Below are 17,366 nucleotides of genomic sequence, written 5' to 3' on the forward strand. Positions count from 1 at the left end.
CACAAAAAAAGCAATATTACAAAGTTACAGTTACTCAAAAAGCTAAAGACAGTTTTATACTAGGGCTGGGCGATATGGCCAAAAAATAAAATCTCGATTTTTTAGTCATCTTGGACGATTACGATTTTAATCGATTTTTGTTGTTTCTTTGCGGTCTCTTTGCTATGGCTAGTGCTAGCCATGCCGCACTCCCGTAGCTGCGGGCACTTTTCCCATTCTTTAGGATGCCTCTGCCGGAGGTGCTGAAAGAGGTTAGTTGTGCTGCTACTCTTCGTTTTCACAGTACTTTTGCAAACCTTGCACATGACTGTAGTTTGCTCTGTCAGTCTTGTCAAAGCCGAACCACTTCCATATAATCGATGTAACATGAGGTCCTTTTCTCGCGACCAACTCTTCGTCTGCTGTTGTGTCCTCCATGACGGGGGTGTGAGTGTTTTGGCGGAAGGAGATGAGAGTCGGAAGCAAACGCCAGTGCACAAGTCGTGAAAGGCAGAAGAAGAATCTGTATTGTTATATATTTAAGCTCGCCTCGATTTTACGATTTGGCAAATTTTCAAATCGTCAGGTTTTAAAAACGCGAATTAATCGTATTAATTCGATTTATCGCCCAGTCCTATATCATACAAACCAGAAAATTCAGCAAATTATCTGTGTTTTCACATACAAACTAAAACCTGAGAATCAAAACGGTTTGCTGATTCGTTTTCTGACATCTAGATAATTGTTTCAGCACTAAATACACTATATGTCTCTGACAAGCTTAACCAGCTTCAGGAAATATGGTGATTTTTCCACTTTCTATCCCTTTGTCCAAACACACACACACACACACACACACACACACACACACACACACACACACACACACACACACACACACACACACACACACACACACCCCTGCGACTTGTCATCCTCCATTACGTGTGCAATCAGCCCACGTCTCCTCAGCAGCTGGCTCAAGTCTCCTCCATTCATCACTGCATCTCCCTATTATTAGTGTTAATACAAGGCCAGAGGACATGGAGGGAAACAGGCCTGGCAGCGCTTAAAAAGCACAAATGTCAGACTATGACATGCTGCCAGCTGCCGGCCGCTTTGATACGCCGGTGCTGGATGATGCTTATTTGATCGTTTCATTAGAAAATTTGGGTCTAGGTGTCAAAGAGGTTCCCTATGTCCGTGCTGCAGCTATTAGGCTCAATTATAGCTGCCAGAAAGAGCGAGAACTGAGCCGGCTCTGTGCGCCACATTCAGAGTGGCCTTAAAGAGCCACTGAGAGGGTCACAGAAATTGCTATTCATAACACTTAATGGCTTATGAATTAAGTTTTCCTTCTAATTATTAATAATCACACATGCACACTCGACAAAAAAAAAAAAAAGAAAAAGAGGTAATAACATGCTTGGCTTCGGAGACCTCAGGAGCAAATGCGGTGGAATTATCAGATTTTCTTGTCGGGCGACTTTGATTTAAAAAAAAATATTCCAGCCCATATGGTGAAATATTTATCATTAGAGCTCAAATAAAATGTTGATTACTGATGAGAACACGGGTGTCCGACCTGAGGATTGTACCCCCAGAGCAGACAAGAAACAAACAGTGAATTGGGCTACAAGATGTGCTGAAATTACCTGATTACCTAAGCATGAAGACACTGAATTAGATGTCTGATCATGTCTGAAGCCATGACAGCTGTGCACAGATGTGAAGAGTCACACAGTCAGTTCACCCGCTGTGGTTTAAAGGACTGTTGTGACTTCACTTTGTTGTGGATAATTTCAATAGCTGTATCATGACAAACACAAACTGTTTGTGTGGATGATGAAGCTTCAGCCTGGTGGATTCTGCTTTACTCAGTCTGTCTCTACTGGCTGAGTTACTAAAAACTGAGCTGCATTGTTGATCCATCTGTTGAATATTGTCCTAATCAATGGATTCAACCTCCTAACGCCAAGCTTTTTCTGGTCGCTCCTGTGATATCTTACTCAGCATGGGCTCATTTTCACTGCAATATAAAGTCCTGCACCTCGACTCAAACAATATAACCATGGCTAGAAGTAGAGAGAACTCAAAATTTCTGATGTATAGCAAAGTTTTGATGCCAAAATATCAAAAGAAAAAAAAATATTTTACAAAAACTGAAAAAAACCTTTACAACATGTAAAACATTTTCCCAAGTGTTCACAGGTGTTGCCAACACTGGAAAAAAATTGCCCGTTCTACAAACTACAGACATTTTACTACTTCCATTCTACTACTCGTCTCTGTTTTCTGTAAAAACAGCCTGCAGTTCAGCCAAAAAGTCCCTGAATTTTTGACACATGAAAGCTAGTCTCAGCGAAGTCACTGAAGTCTTCGTGGAAATATTTGTTTTAAATACAATTTGGTTAAAGGAAATGGTTCATTTTTAACATTTTTTTTTATATGACACAGATATAATAAAATAATTTTTGATGAAATACTGATTGAAAATAAAAAAAAACATCATAATTTTAAGCTTGGATTTGGTTCATTTTCAAGACCAAACAGAAAGCCAAATTTGATACTTTCAAAAACTGTTGGAAAGTTGAAAATGTGATGAATCTCTGGTTGAACACCTTCTGACTCTAATAGTGTTATTTTGGCAATTTTGTTTTAAAGATAATCAACCTTTCAAGCCTGCCAGTGGGTTTTGGGGTTCAGAGGGTGACTGGTTGATCTACAGAATGTCAGAAAATGGTAAAAAAAAAAAAAGTTGATCAGTACTTCTTGAAGCCCAAAAGCTGTCCTCAAACATCTCATTTTGTCCACAGCTCACAAAAATCACAAAAAACATGTAGGCGTTCTGAGATGTTGGCATCAGATGCTTTTCTCTGTCAGAAATGCGATTTCTCTCATTTTCAAAATGTCACATTGGTCTCTGAGAAACAATGATTTGAAGACAAAACAATATCACCAGCAGCCTTATTAGTAATGACAATCAGAAGTTATTTGTGACAAATTACAAATAAATAATACAGACTGTAACATAAAGACATATTGCTGTGCATGTGGGAGAAGTTGGGCAATTTCTCTGCTAAGTTTACTTTTTTTTTTTACAACCGGTGTTCCTCTGTGGAATAACAGTCAGGGCCATATTACCTTTTCAAATGTCCATTCTGAAAATTGCACGCATGACGTATATGCACATCCATGCAGCTTCTCTCATTTTTTTGGAGCCACTTACAGATTAGATGTAATAGACATGCCGGGAAACGTGCAGCTGGAGGAATGTCGACCACATGTTCAAAAATAAATAGACCTGTGAGAATTGAAACAAGCACTCATAAGGTTAATCAAACCTAATTTCTTCATGGTTTCTCTTCTTTGGTCTGCCAGCATTTTGTCCGTCATTTTATTATTCTAGATTTCTTTCTGGGCAACAGTAATCCAGACAGAACTAGGCCCTGCCACACTAAATTAGCTGCAAACAGACGTAGAACAGAGTGAGAGTGTGCATTTCTCACCTCCTGCATAACACTTTAGAAAAAGGCTGCATACCAGCAACACGTGGGGAAATTAACTAATTAGAAAGCGGAGGGGCGGCAGATTTGGACGGCCTCAAGTTACATAAAATACTTTTCTTCTTATGCAGGAGTTCTGTGGTCGGCGTGGTGGCTGAGAACCAGCACTTCATCCGGAGCGGCTCCAGCCTCTGATGTGATTAAGTGACTGGTCAGAACAAAAGAAGGGAAAGGTTAAGAGAGGGAGAAGAAGTGAGGTCTCAGCCTTTTCCTCTCACTTTTTTTTCCTCCCCTTCACTCAGGGTGGCGTCTCTTGCATGGCGCAGACCCAGGCTGAAGGAGTGTTAAACCTCTCAGACGGCGGGGGAAGAAATGACAGGACTCCCTCAAGCTCCCCTCTGTTCCTCTAATGGACTCCTCCGTCGACATGGCGGGGTTAGAAACATCATAAGTTCATATTCCCCACATGAGACCTTTTTTTTTCTTCGCCTTTTCCCCCCATTTAGCGGTGTTGCCTTTCAGATTCCTCAATGGCTCCATCTCTTTTACCCAAAGAATCAGAGTCCTATCAGTGAAATCAAAGGCGATTACACAGCTCACTAGTCATTTAGGATCTCTGTGGCTGTGGTAAGTATGTAACGCAGGCCGCAGCCCCAAAGTCTCTGTTTATTCAGTGAAAGTGCTCTGTAATTTATTTAAAATAATCTATTTTAACAAATAAAGAGGTCATTGAGTGAGTGCATTGCTGCAGGCACACATTTAAATACCTCTTTAAGAGTCTGACTGGCTGACAGGCTGCTGAGCTGGCTGGACCCAGAGGACGCAGAGGCAGGCCTCCTGCTCTGAACAAAGTGATTCACCAAAATCTGAGGAGCAGCATCACGTGGTCACTGAAGGAGTACTTGCCCTCCATTGATCTGCGAGCGCTGATCGGCATGGTGAAGCCCCTTTTTTGCCTCTTCTTATTGAGATGCTTGATTCGGATCCAGACGGCTTGTTTGAAGAGGGGGTCGGGTCAGGGACTCATGAATGTTTTGGGGGGGAGCAAATATGACGGATGGGATTACAAGGAAACCCTCTCAGCGATTTCGAAGGGCTTGAAATAGAGCTGGTTTTTCCTGCATACCAGTACATCTCCCCACTTGCTCTCTGTGGTGGCTCGGGCAGCTCAGGTGCACTGTATCTCCGTTCTGTCTGCTCATCTGATGGGATCTGACTGCACCACAGGGCTGGACGCATCAAAGGAAGTCAAAGAGCGCAGGCCAGTCCAACTGTAAGAGGCCCAGTTATATAAATGGAGCCAAAGTACTTTGCTTTATTTGGACTTGTTTGGGCTTATTTGTTTGTACACCACACAGCTTCATACTTGGCGAGATCCAGGCCAGTTTTTCCTCCCACTTTAAATACCTGCAGTATGCAGCGACCTGGGTTAGAAAACAACTTATTTCCATCATTAAACCCTATACATTATGCTTTTCCGTTATTTTATCCAACAATGGTTTCATCAAAGACTCAATCAAACTCGCTTTATAAAAGATTTTCTTTGCCGTGCTTTGGCAAAGTCGACCTGGACTGTGGGTGCAGCACACTGGCTGACTTTACTCACCAATGAATCACATACATTCAGTAGACGTGTGAGGTTCAAGGGCTAACAAAGTGGCTAATTTCTGAGCATATATATATACACCGAGGGGGGAACGAAGAAGACTGACATTTCACCAAACTTCTCTACAAAAACATCAGCGGACCATGACTGGCATCTGGTGCAATAAGTGGTTGGTGTGCAGTGAGCCTCCTCTGTTCTGGCCAAAGAAAACCCGGTTTAGTGTAACCGCCGTTTCCTCGAGCGGCCCGAAGTCGAAGCAGGAGAAAGGGTTCGAGAAGTTTTGCAAGATGCTGTCATACCACTATAGAATTTTAATCTTGTGTAATTATTCTTCATGTCAGAGAAAATATAGAGATATTACACTTTGGTTGCTTGAGATTCTGTCTGTTGTCACTCATTTTCCGCTATCTGCAAGTTCATCCTCTCCTGATCTTGACAGATAAGGCCCGTGGTGGCTTCTGAACAGTGAATAGCTCCGTCTGTATTGGCTGACATTGTGGTTTGGGTCAGGGAGTCAGGGTTAGGGTGATGGATTACTTTACTAATGATTTTGGCCCGAGAGCGAGCTTGTTTTAAAAAGGCAGACATTGGGCGAGTCAGTTTGAGTTTCATACGATGTTATGGATTGGTGGAGTTGTGTGTAGAGCTCTTCTTCAACGGCCAAAATCGGCACTTGATTATTTAATGTTCTTGTTTTACAAACTGGGCTTAATCTGCAGAGCAAAGAAACAAGAAATTCAATCGGCACGGCTAATTTTAAAGAGCTAGAGTAGGTTAGACCTTTTTTTTCACAAGCAAAACCTGTATGACGAATGGTAGGCGCTTTCACCGTAACATAATCTATCGATTCACATTTGAGATGTTTGCATGTACTGTACCACCAGCGGAAGATGTCCTCTGTGACTGAGCCCACCCAGACTGCAGTGTTGTGAGGGAGCATGCCCCTTACCTCCCATTGGGGGCAACAAGGTCCTGTGTCCACATTTCAAGCAGGGCTGTCACTCACAGTAGGGGAGAAAGGGTTCTGTCTTGGGGTCAGCACTTATGTTCTCCAGCTAAGAAAGCAAGGCAGGCTCTCAGAGGACAGGCGGCAGTTCAACACAGCATGCTTTGTGTTGTATCTATACAGGCGAAGCTGGAGGAGCTCAGAGATGAGCTGGAAACTCACAGTGAAGACAATAAGTGGGGATCTGTAACTCCATTCTGTAAGATGCAGAAAAGCAGCTGTGTGAATATGTTTAAGCCAAATGCAGGATATCATTGTCAGTAAAGAAAAAGATTTATTGGGCTGAAATGTTTTGATCCTGCTGGGTCACAGTAAGGTCAAAGCTTTACTAGACAATGGGACAAGCTACAATATCTTGATTTAATTGGTTTGTTAACAAGTTCTTCCTTTTTTAACAATTCAAAATTGTTAAACTACAAGGATCAAAAAGTCTAAAACCTCTATTTAGTGATTTTCTGGAGAACAATATTTATAACCACATATCTAACACATTGATGAATAAAAGTGTTGAACTACTGTAGCATTCCTTTGGAGCTGTGTATCTGTTCCATCTGATGAATATACGATTCTAATGTTGATTTTCCTGTTGTAGTTTTTACCAGTTAGTAGAGGAAAACATATGTCTTATCAGCTAAAGGCTTTACAGTGTTCACCAGCTAGTTTTTCCGTTTAGCTGCTTGCCATAAAACCAACCCAGTGCTCTGAAAGATGCTTAAAACTCTCTGTGAAACTGAGGGGAGCAGCAGAGCTGCTTGAGAACTCTGTGGGTTTGTCATTACAAAGCAAATGAACCTTATATAGCCACTTTATCTACTGTTAATACACAAATACTGATTAAAGAGCTGCAATCAAATATTTAAAAGTGCACAATGGATTGCACATTAATGATTTATAAGGCATTAGAAATATCTGCTTCTTAATATAAAACCATTAATTACCACTTATAAACCATTTATGAAGTGTTCCTTAATAAAAAGCCCTTGTATTGGCTCATTTCATGCAGCTCAGCTCTGCACTCACTCTGATGACGTATCTGTTTTACCAAAGGGCAAAGTGTCTGGTGCCAATTTGTCCATCTTTGAACTTTTAATTGAGTTAGTCAGGATCAACATGCATAACAGTCCTTATATGAGTCCCAAGAAGATTAAAGAAGAGGCTAAGAGTGAAGGAAGGAGAGCGTTGGATCAGCGATTGTTGAGGCCGGTGTCACCTCTTAATGTAATTTGGCACATGGTCCTATGTGCTTCTTCTGGTGTAGAGTTTCTTTAAAGTGGCTAATGCCTGTGGTGGGTGAGCACCCATGAGGGACAACAGAGGTCAGTGTTTTGGGTGAAACGTGTGGAGAAAGTGTGGGGGATCTTCCTGTCATTCACCGCTCTTTTCTTTAAACCCTGGTGACCTCTAACCCCCCCGCAGACAAACAAACCAGTCTCCACCTCACCCACTCACCGTGGAAGAAAAAGCTCATCTTTAGCACCTCATTGGAGCTTGCAGGAAAGTAAAGGGGGGGGGCATGAAAAAAAGGTAGAAAGTGATCTAGTTATGGCAAATAGTCTGCATTTATGTTGCTGTTTTCTACTGTAGTGTTACTCAAAGTGTTTAACATTCATCCATTCACACACCAATGGCGAAACAGCTGCCAACCTTGCAATTAGAGGATGACCCGCCCTACGACCTGAGCCACAGCCGCCTTCATCATTTTAAAAATAAAACGTAAGATACATTTGTTGTAACTTTGATCGAGAGGCGGAAGAATGAGATTTATCTTGTCGATTCTCTTATTTTACTGATGATTTGTAGTGAATAGTTGATGACGTTAAATTATTACTTCTGCAGTTTAACATTTGCTAATGTTGTGTACAGTGTGTTATGAAAACACAAGAAGGAATTTTAATCTACACAACAAATACCATATTACCTTTAAAATTCAAAATTTCCACCCTAGAATGTTATTAGGGGACATAACACTTTTTCACTTTTATGACATTTTTTAAAAAAAAATTGAATTTCCATGTTGAAATTCAAGGTCAACAAAGTTACCATATAAGGTTCCTTTATTGTTAGTAATAATAAAGAACATTCCAAGAAATGTATATATCATCGCTTAACACAACTACTCAACCATAAAATGTGTGAGTTTCATCAACTAATCATGGTTAGTCTTGACAATTTGACCGCAAATATGGAAGAATATGGAAGCCTCAAGTCCGCCTTTTCCAACACTGGAGAAAAGAGAAAGTTTGACACCTTCCAGCCCTCTGCTGATTGGTCAAATACCACGATGTAGTGTGCTGTAATGAAGCGTGATCTTCACTGATTGGCTGGGTGAAAACCAGCTTCTTGAGCTCACTGAGAAGCAGGAGCAACGCCATATTTAATGTGTGTGAAAATTACCAAATATGATCACTTTCCCTATGAAGGGCTGTAATGCCTTTAGATTGTGTGACAACAACATGTGTACGGTGAAAGAAATGTCAGATTATCTGAAAAAAGTTTGGTGAATCATGATGCTTCATCTTGCAATTCTTTACTCTGGGTATTCTGGATTGGCGAGTCGTGGATGTATGCCATAGCAGCAATCACACTAAGACTTGTTACAGGTTGTCTTTGGTCGAGCTACAGATTAGTGATTGGTGTTTCATAGTTTAACACAGAACCATCAGTTAGGAAAGACAACCACAGAATCTACTACATTGCTCTTATGTCTGTCTAAAGCCTGTTGATGCTCTAGACAATTGCATCTGCAAGAGTACATGACCCAAATTTTGCCATTCCTCCAAATCCGTGAGGGTCCATGAAGCCCCCTAAGCTGGTGACCAGCTTGCCTAGTGCATGTGTACCAGGAAACTGGAGAAACTGTATGAGGAGATTCTCCTTCATTCACACCTTTGGAATTCATCTTTGCAAAGAGTTGTAATTAAAGTGAAAGTGTTTGGTTTGTACATGCGTCCCATCGGTGAGGCTCAAATACAGTAAGGAGTCCTCATTCCTCTAGTAATCACATGCTTGGTCTTCTCACTGAATAATCACATTAACACAGTGCTGAATCTGTAACTGTAGACGTCCCACTTTCACGAGAATGCAAAGGTCTGCTTAGCAGTAGCTTGACAAGAGTGTGCAATCCCTTAACAATAGAAGTGGACATGTATGGACATACATCCTCCATGCAGACTAGAAAGTACTACCAGTTAGAGCAACTTGGTGTCTGCATCTGCTCTACAAAGGAGTACAATCCCAGCTTTACATCACAGACAGACTCAAATCAGCCAAGATCTGAAAATGGTTGTCAAGCAGAAAGAATTTGTTAACACTAAAAAATTGAGATACCACATTACTGGTTCAGCTTGACATGAGATGCTTTTCTTCTTCCCCATGTTTGTGTCTCCCTTCTAAAGGTGAAGAATCCACATTGCCCTGACAGACGGTTCACATTAGTCATCTGAGGTACATAGAAAAGGTTAAGATAATGTCCAAAGTGGAAAAAATTGAGCTGTTAACTTCACACTGATCCAACAAAGGTCGGCCAACTATTGGTCACCTGGGGCGTCCGATGGCTGCCACTCAGCCTCTTTCCTCCAAACTTTCCGTCTCATTTATTCCTCATCTTCCTCTTCTTATAAGCACAGACGCATTGGGAACCTTCAATCAGCTTCATCGTGACACAACCTCTCCATTTTCACACACACCAGTCTCTGTCCAGTGTACCACCACACACACAAACACACACAAACACGTGCATGTACACACACTTAAATGCAATTTACCCAACTGGCAGACATCTGTTGATAATTATTGCCCAGTCTCAGCAGAGAACTTGTGATATTTAATATTTCCTCACCACTTGAACAAATAAGCTATAATAACTGCAAGGTACTTGACCACAGGAGTAGAGGAGATGTGCAGCATGAAAAGAACTGTGTGCACTTTGGTTGAATCTGCGTTGTTTCCATAGTATTTTACCTTCGGCATACATATTGAAAAAAAAAAAAGAAAAAAATCAACCACCCACCAACCTTCACACCCCCCCCAAAAACCACAAGAACTTAAACAGTGAACAAACATTATAAATCACTGCTTAAAAGAAGATATAAATAGTTAGAAACACGTACAAACACCACTCACACATACTGTACACACACACACGCGTACACATACTTCAGGCTGATGCGCTCCGGAGGTGTTGCAGAGCTGCAGAGCATCAAGAGACATTCACAAAACACTCATTAACTTCCTTTACAAAGCCGCCTTTGTGACCTGCCAGATCCTTGGCTACTCTCCCTGCTCTCTCCAACACACACACACACACACACACACACAGTGTTTTTCTATCATTGTGGGGACATACCATTGCCTCCCGTTCATATTTAACCACTAACCCTTACCCTAACCCTAATCCAAACCAAAACAATGCCTAACCCTAAAGAAACGTTTTTGCACTTTTACTTTTTTCAGTAACAACAACATGGTCAAGAAAACACTGTTTAAACTTGTGGGGACCCAAATGAGGTCCCCACAAGTGACATTGTTTTCAGTTTTCCTACAGTTGTGGGGACCAAATGTCCCCACAAGTACAGCCAGCACCTGAGCACACACACGCGCACACACACACGCACACACACACACACACACACACACACACACACACACACACACACACACACACACACACACACACACACACACACACACACACACACACACACACACACACACACACACACACACACACACACACACGGATAGTTTCTAGCCCAATGAGAAAGTACATAAACACTAAATGGGATTAAAGTTTAAAGTGCTACAGCTACCTGGACCTTTTATTTTTCCAGGTATGCTTCCTTGAAATATGAGGGGCTCTGTGCAGCCTTTTAAAGAAAAGAAATAAACTTCTTTTGCAGTAAGAACACCAAGTAACGTTTGACCTGTGAGCAAACCCAGCACAGATAAATCTGCAAAGACTTATTTATAGAGTATTTCTGCAGTGTTAAAGAGTTTTGTCCCAAATTTTCTGTGGAGACAGTTGATGGCAAATAATAAATACCGAGATTCAGACCATCAGCCCTCATTCCATATTATGCTAATCTAATACAAACTGCACTCAAGTTTCCCTCTGCAGTGGATGTCCAAGAAAATAGAATCCCAGTCCAGATTCAATTTAAAATTGACTAATAAAACAAAAATGAACAATTAACATCCTGGGGTGCTCCAGTATTATAAAACGATCAAATATATATATATGAGTTTCTGCACTCCAAGCTGGTTACATCGGTTCATTGTAGCAGTAAATAATAAAAGCTATAATCTGGGTCTTATTTTTGGACTTGACATTGGTCATGATGACAATTTGCTCCCCGAAGCAACTACTGAGATCCGCCAATGTAGCAACAAGCATTCAACAGCCATTACTTTGTCTTTAAATGAAATTTCTTTAAAGCCTGTTTAATAGCCTAAATGCTTCTTTTACCTGCTAAAAAAACAAAAAAAACAAAAAAAACTTGGAGCTTATATTCTGTTGATCAACAGCTGAAGGCATCCATCAATCCATTATCTATACACCAGTCTATCATAGGGCTACATAAAGAGACAAACAATCACATTCACACCTATAGACAATTTAGAATCACCAATTAACCTCAGCATGTTTTTGGACTGTGGGAGGAAGCTGGAGGACCCAGAGAAAACGCACACATACACACTGAGAACATGCAAACTTCATGCAGAAAGACTTCGGGAAGGCCTTGAGCCATGGATCTTCAAGCTGCAAGGCGAACGTGCTAACCACCAAGTCACTGTGCAGCCCAGTTGAAGGCAGTAATGGTGTAGTAATGTGCAACCAAAGACAACTAAGAAAACAATTCCAAAAATGCCAAAAATTGGTTTGGTATTTTAGGTTGGACAGAAATGCATTTAGACCACAACAAAGCATGAAATGTGTTGTAGCTAGTTACGACAAAACCTTTAAGCGCCAGCAACTGTGGTGTTTAGCTGATACCTTAAGTGATTTTTAAGCAGAAATACAAATAAATAAAAAAAATCAGTGGCTTTAGTTTCTCAAAGGTGAATATGCATTTTTATTTTTTAATAAAGCATTCTGTTCTAGTAAATTCATTATCTTTAGCTTTTGGACCAAATGTGCGCACACATTTACAACAGAAAACAATAGATACAAAATAGTTGTAGTTCCTTGTGTTATGTCGCACAGATCGCGTTGGCAGTAAAATCTATTAGAATAACATCTAAGTTGTACTGAACCTCACTAAAGTCTCCATCAAAGTCTAATTTAGATGTAACTTACTGCAATTTGCTACATTTGAATCAGCAAATCCTCCTGCAGCAGCAGCAGTGACAAAGCTGCTTTCCACAGTAATGAATTTACCACGAGGCACTTCTTCCTGCCTGCTCTCGCATCAAAGTGAGCAACCTGCTCAGGTTTCATCGGCCGGGAGGAGCAGCCGCGGCAGCACCGACTGTTTCACTTCCAGCAGATGAGTGGGGAGGCTCGGAGAAGAGGTCAGCCGCTCACCAGGGGATTCCCTGACAGCAGCTTTGCCAAAGACCACCAAGGTGATCGGTAGATGAAATGACAGGCTGCATTCTTATCCTCAGTCCCCGAGGGCAGAGAAACAGACAAGGTGCTGCGTGAGGGAGGATATCAATGGCATGTTTTACTTTATTTTGGAGTTTGTCCTGTTTGACTGTGTGAAAGTGTGTGAAGATATCTTCATGCGCTCTGCCATTTACATTCAATACGCCCACTGTACTGAAACGAGCTAAAGAGAGGTTGCCGTTGGAGCAGTAAATATTCTATAAAGGCATACTTGTTAAGTACAAGCTGAAGAAAACTGCAGCGCAGTCAAGAGACTGGAGAAGTAGGGAAACAACCTCCATGATGGATGATAGAGAAATAAGTATCTAGGCTGGGGGGGAAACTTCTAATTACGAGAAGGGAGGCACATGCTCGTTCATCCCAAGGGGGCTCTGAGAACCTCAGCCTCATGAATTGAATAGTGTGGTGAGGGGTTTTGGGATGGACCAGAAGTGGCACCTTTGCCAACCACAGTGTACAAACCCCCTCGACTTTTTTACCGCATGCAATTGGTCCTGCCGCGGTCCGCGACCCTTCACATAATCGGGTCCTTCTCACCACCTCGCACCAAATAAGACAAATCTGAATACACCCCCCGTCTCATTTATTGCCTTATAAAAAGACTTTTGGTCAGTTTTTGCATCTCTAAAACGAGCATGCTGGTTTCCCCCCACATAGTGCTCCATTCATCATAGGGAGACCTACTGCTCTTACATTTCCTGTAATTGGAGTGGCAGAGGTCCAAAGGTTGGCACTGATATTAAAAGAAAGTAGCAAAAATGAATTATTTCCTGACAGTTTCTCGCCTTTGCCAACTAATATTTCTGCAATCAGTTATGTTTCAGCACGAAGATGTCTGCATATGTCTTTGTTTGGTTACGAGCCAATTTGTCACCTTTTATACTCTGGACTTCCTCTTGGGTCAAGAGGCCCCTGTGGCGCCCTAAATGCTCTCCACAAGCTTATGAGGCTTGGTGGTGAATCTGGTGCCTGTGAGGTATAACTCTCCCTGTCAAAACAGAGAAGGAAACCATGATTCTTCACCATAGAGTCCCACGCTGCTCAGCTCTAATAACCCGGCAGACATGAGGTCATTTTTTTTGCGTTCACTTGCTAAACGTGACTGCACTTTTTGATTTTTTGAATAACTTTGCAAAGATTGTTCGGGACGTGATATTGCGAGCATCTGATCAGGTATGTTGAGTTTACAGTTTACGTGAGCTGCAGGTGCTACATCCTGGGAAGAAAGTTATCTCATTATCACCACGGGGCAACTTGGTTTTGCAAGAATTTGATGTTGAACTTAAAAATGAAAACTTGGAAATACCTCTTTCACCCACTTGACCACTTTCTCAAAGTGGGCTGTTGTCCAGCAGCTACATGTAGTCACTTCACGGTTTGTGTTACAGTACATATTGACATTTGAAGTTGATGTTTTGAAATATCGGCCAATCTTTTTTTTATATTTTGACAGGACAAATGTGAACCTCACTGAGTGTTTCTGTTTTAGGGTAAAATGAAAACACCATGTGATAGTCATTTACAGTAATGTTTTCTTCCAATGTGCATTGCTGAGTGTACACACCGTAGACATGAAAATGAATTTAAAAGGAGCAAAAAAAGGGCTAAAAAGGGAGCTTTTGATAGAAAGAAATGCACCCTACTGTGAGCTGGACGCCACACATATGATGTATAAATAAACTTGTATCTCATGCCAGGTTTTCAACAAACCACTGCCTAAATGGGAGATTTTATGTCAGATTAGAATTTCCTTGTTGATGTTGCGATATCAAGCTTAATGATAATAAGAAGTGATGGGTATTAAATTATTTTGGGCTTGATGTAGGTGTTGAACTGGATTGCTAACAGGCCTCTGCTTTATCAAGTGATCTGCACCTGCAGAGCCGCAGTCAAATATTTCATTTAATTATATGTGCTTTATATCTGTCGTGTTGAAAATGTCATGCAAATTCTAGGCCGAGTGAGCATCCTGTTTCTTGGCTGTGCTCGTGTTTGTATTTGAGACTTTGAATCAAAGGGATACAAGTGTTCTGTTACTGTAGTAATAAACTTTGATGAATGTAGCTGCAGCAGCTTAAATGGTTAAAATAATTGAAGATGTTTATACTTCTCTTACACTCTAATTATGCACTTATGCATTTACATATTTGCACGAAAGGTTCAGCGGGCAAGATAAAAGACACATTCAAAGGGCTTTTTTATTGGCAAATTGGAATAAATACCTTAACTCTTGACCATCACACGCATTAAGATGTTTTCTTTTTCTGTGCAGTCAATCATGTGCTTTGACATACAAAAATAGACGGGGACACTTAGCAAAGAAAACCTCATTTATAACAGGCTTCAGTGCACATATTACACATATTTAAGAAACACTCGTGGATGTTGTGGGACTGCTTCAAGAGGTCCTTGAGGCAATGTTTGCTTTAATTAATGAAATGTAAATGGCTATTAAAATTAACACTTCAATTATCGTTGGAATCAGGGCCCGCCTCATGTGGGTAAAATTCAACCTTATAAGTAGAGAAAAAAGACAGGGACAGCCTGGTGAAGAAATACTGCAACATGAAAGGGTGTTAAGAGCATTACCCTTCGTGGTGGGGTGCGTCAAGAGACTTTTTCTGGTTTACTTTTAGCTGGCTGCCTTTTAGAGTGATAAAACGCAGGTTTCCTCTCCCATTCATACACTGTGAGTCTTGGATGCTGCGTACAACATGAAATATTTGTGTGGGAACATCATCACGGTTTGAATATATTGGCAATGGCAACGGGGCATAAGGGCTTCCCTATTTGTGCCACAAGATGAGAGGGTGTTTCTTTCGCTGGCGCCAGAGGCCCTGTGAACCGTGAGCTGATTAAAAGGGCGACCTCATGTTCGTGCTGACAGTGGCTGCACTGGAATAATGCTCTCAGTGTCCGAGACAATGATCGGTGGCTGGATTCAGTGAGAGGAAAGGATGACACGCTTGGTTTTTGGGGGGCGTGCGGAGAAAGTGGACATTTGTCAGTTCTTGTTCTTTACAAATTTGGCAGATTTCCTTGTGTACCTGAAAAGAGCCGCTCCAAAAACTCCTCCTAGCATGTAATCCTCCTGCACTAAGGAATCATTAAAGGGTCACTTAACCCTGGTTGCAAGGAAACATTTCTCTCTTTTTTCTGGTGGTTTCTCGCTGTAAAAAAAAGCTTTGGCTTTCTTTTGCCTGTGCTTCTATGATTTTTGCCAGTTCAGTGGAGGCGAGTGAAACTTCAGCTGTGGAACACTTCAACATAAAGAGATGAGAGGAGAAAATGAAACATACAAGGTGAATAAAATGGTCTCCATATGCACTGGTGGAAAGTATGCTTCCACTCTATGACATTTAAGAGGAAAATATGGTCATTTCTACTTCACTGCATGTATTTAACAGCTTTAGTTACTTTAAAGATGAAAATTGTACATAATCATAACATAACAAGCCTTAAAACTACAACATAGTGTAACCCTAAAAAAATTAAAGAGTGACTTCTCATGTCTCACAAAAAATGCTGTGTAATTGGGTCACATTTCAGATGTCTCTGAGTTGTCAACAGCTCCACAACTTAGTGATGATTGCCCCATTTATTCTCACGTGGCTTCATTTCAATAAATGCCTAAACCCAAACTCAAACATTAGAGAATAAAGTCAAAAAAGTAAAAACAGAACTTTCTTTTTTCTTCTTCTTTCTCCCATTAATCATCAGACAAGCCCTTGGATTTATCCGCTGTCCCTGCATTTAAATCGGAATATAAAATAGCGTCAACGAGCGCCACCTGCAGCATCTACAGCAGTAAAAGCAGTAGACACGCTGATGGTTTAGTACTAATAAGCTAATAATGTGTCATATATAATAATAAGTCAAAGGGAATAAATCAGTACATTTATTTTAATATTTTAACTGCATTGTTCAGCTAATACTTGCATAATTTTACTTAAGACATCTTTAATGGCTTTTTCAGGGCTTTTTTTTTGCAGAAATTATACTTCCAGTGGTGTAATTGTACATTTTCTTAAGAATCAGACTTTTCCTTCTGTTCAAATGTACATGACATAGAACAGACACATATAGGGAACATATACGAGAGGCAGCCATCTCTCTCAATTGTACAGAGTCCTTCAAAAAAATCCTGGATCCAGACGGTGATCTGGATCACCTCCAGAATCTAATCGATTCTTACTTTTGCTCTTCCGGACATCTTGTAAAAATTTGGTGAAAATTCATCCATAACGTTTTGAGTTATGCTGTTAACAGACAAACAGACAAACAAACTCCGACGATTACATAACCTCCTGGCGGAGGTAAAAATGAAAACCAGATGTGCAAAGGAGACAATGCCCATAATTTAAACTGCAATTCATTGCTGAAACCTAATTAATGAAATCGCAACAGGATGTGGATTTATTCTGAACTCGGGATAGACTCAAACACAATGACCACCAGTTAGTTCTAATAAGAAAAGCAGCAGAGTGAGGACAGCGTCGCCAACTGAACAGCACCAACCAAAGTCAGTAATGAAATTTTAAAACTGTGTTAATGAACATTTTTTTGTATGAAAAATGGGTCAAATAATCAATGTGACAGATGTTGGCCATCATTAAAGTTAACACCAGTGTTGGAGTTCCTTTTAGCTTTACTCAGTTCTTT

At 40.9% G+C, this 17,366-nt stretch overlaps 1 protein-coding gene across 1 annotated transcript in view; it reads left to right on the forward strand.

The window, feature by feature from the left end:
• Positions 1-10,238, forward strand: part of rab28 (RAB28, member RAS oncogene family) — an 84,339-nt gene extending 74,101 nt beyond the window's left edge. Inside the window, exon 8 of the mRNA XM_051954924.1 lies at positions 10,226-10,238. The gene's annotated coding sequence lies outside the window, so the exon portion shown is untranslated. The remainder of the gene's footprint in view (positions 1-10,225) is intronic.
• The last annotated feature ends 7,128 nt before the right edge of the window (positions 10,239-17,366 follow it).

This window comes from Acanthochromis polyacanthus, chromosome 10 (assembly GCF_021347895.1).
Source record: "Acanthochromis polyacanthus isolate Apoly-LR-REF ecotype Palm Island chromosome 10, KAUST_Apoly_ChrSc, whole genome shotgun sequence".
NCBI classification, from domain to species: domain Eukaryota; kingdom Metazoa; phylum Chordata; class Actinopteri; family Pomacentridae; genus Acanthochromis; species Acanthochromis polyacanthus.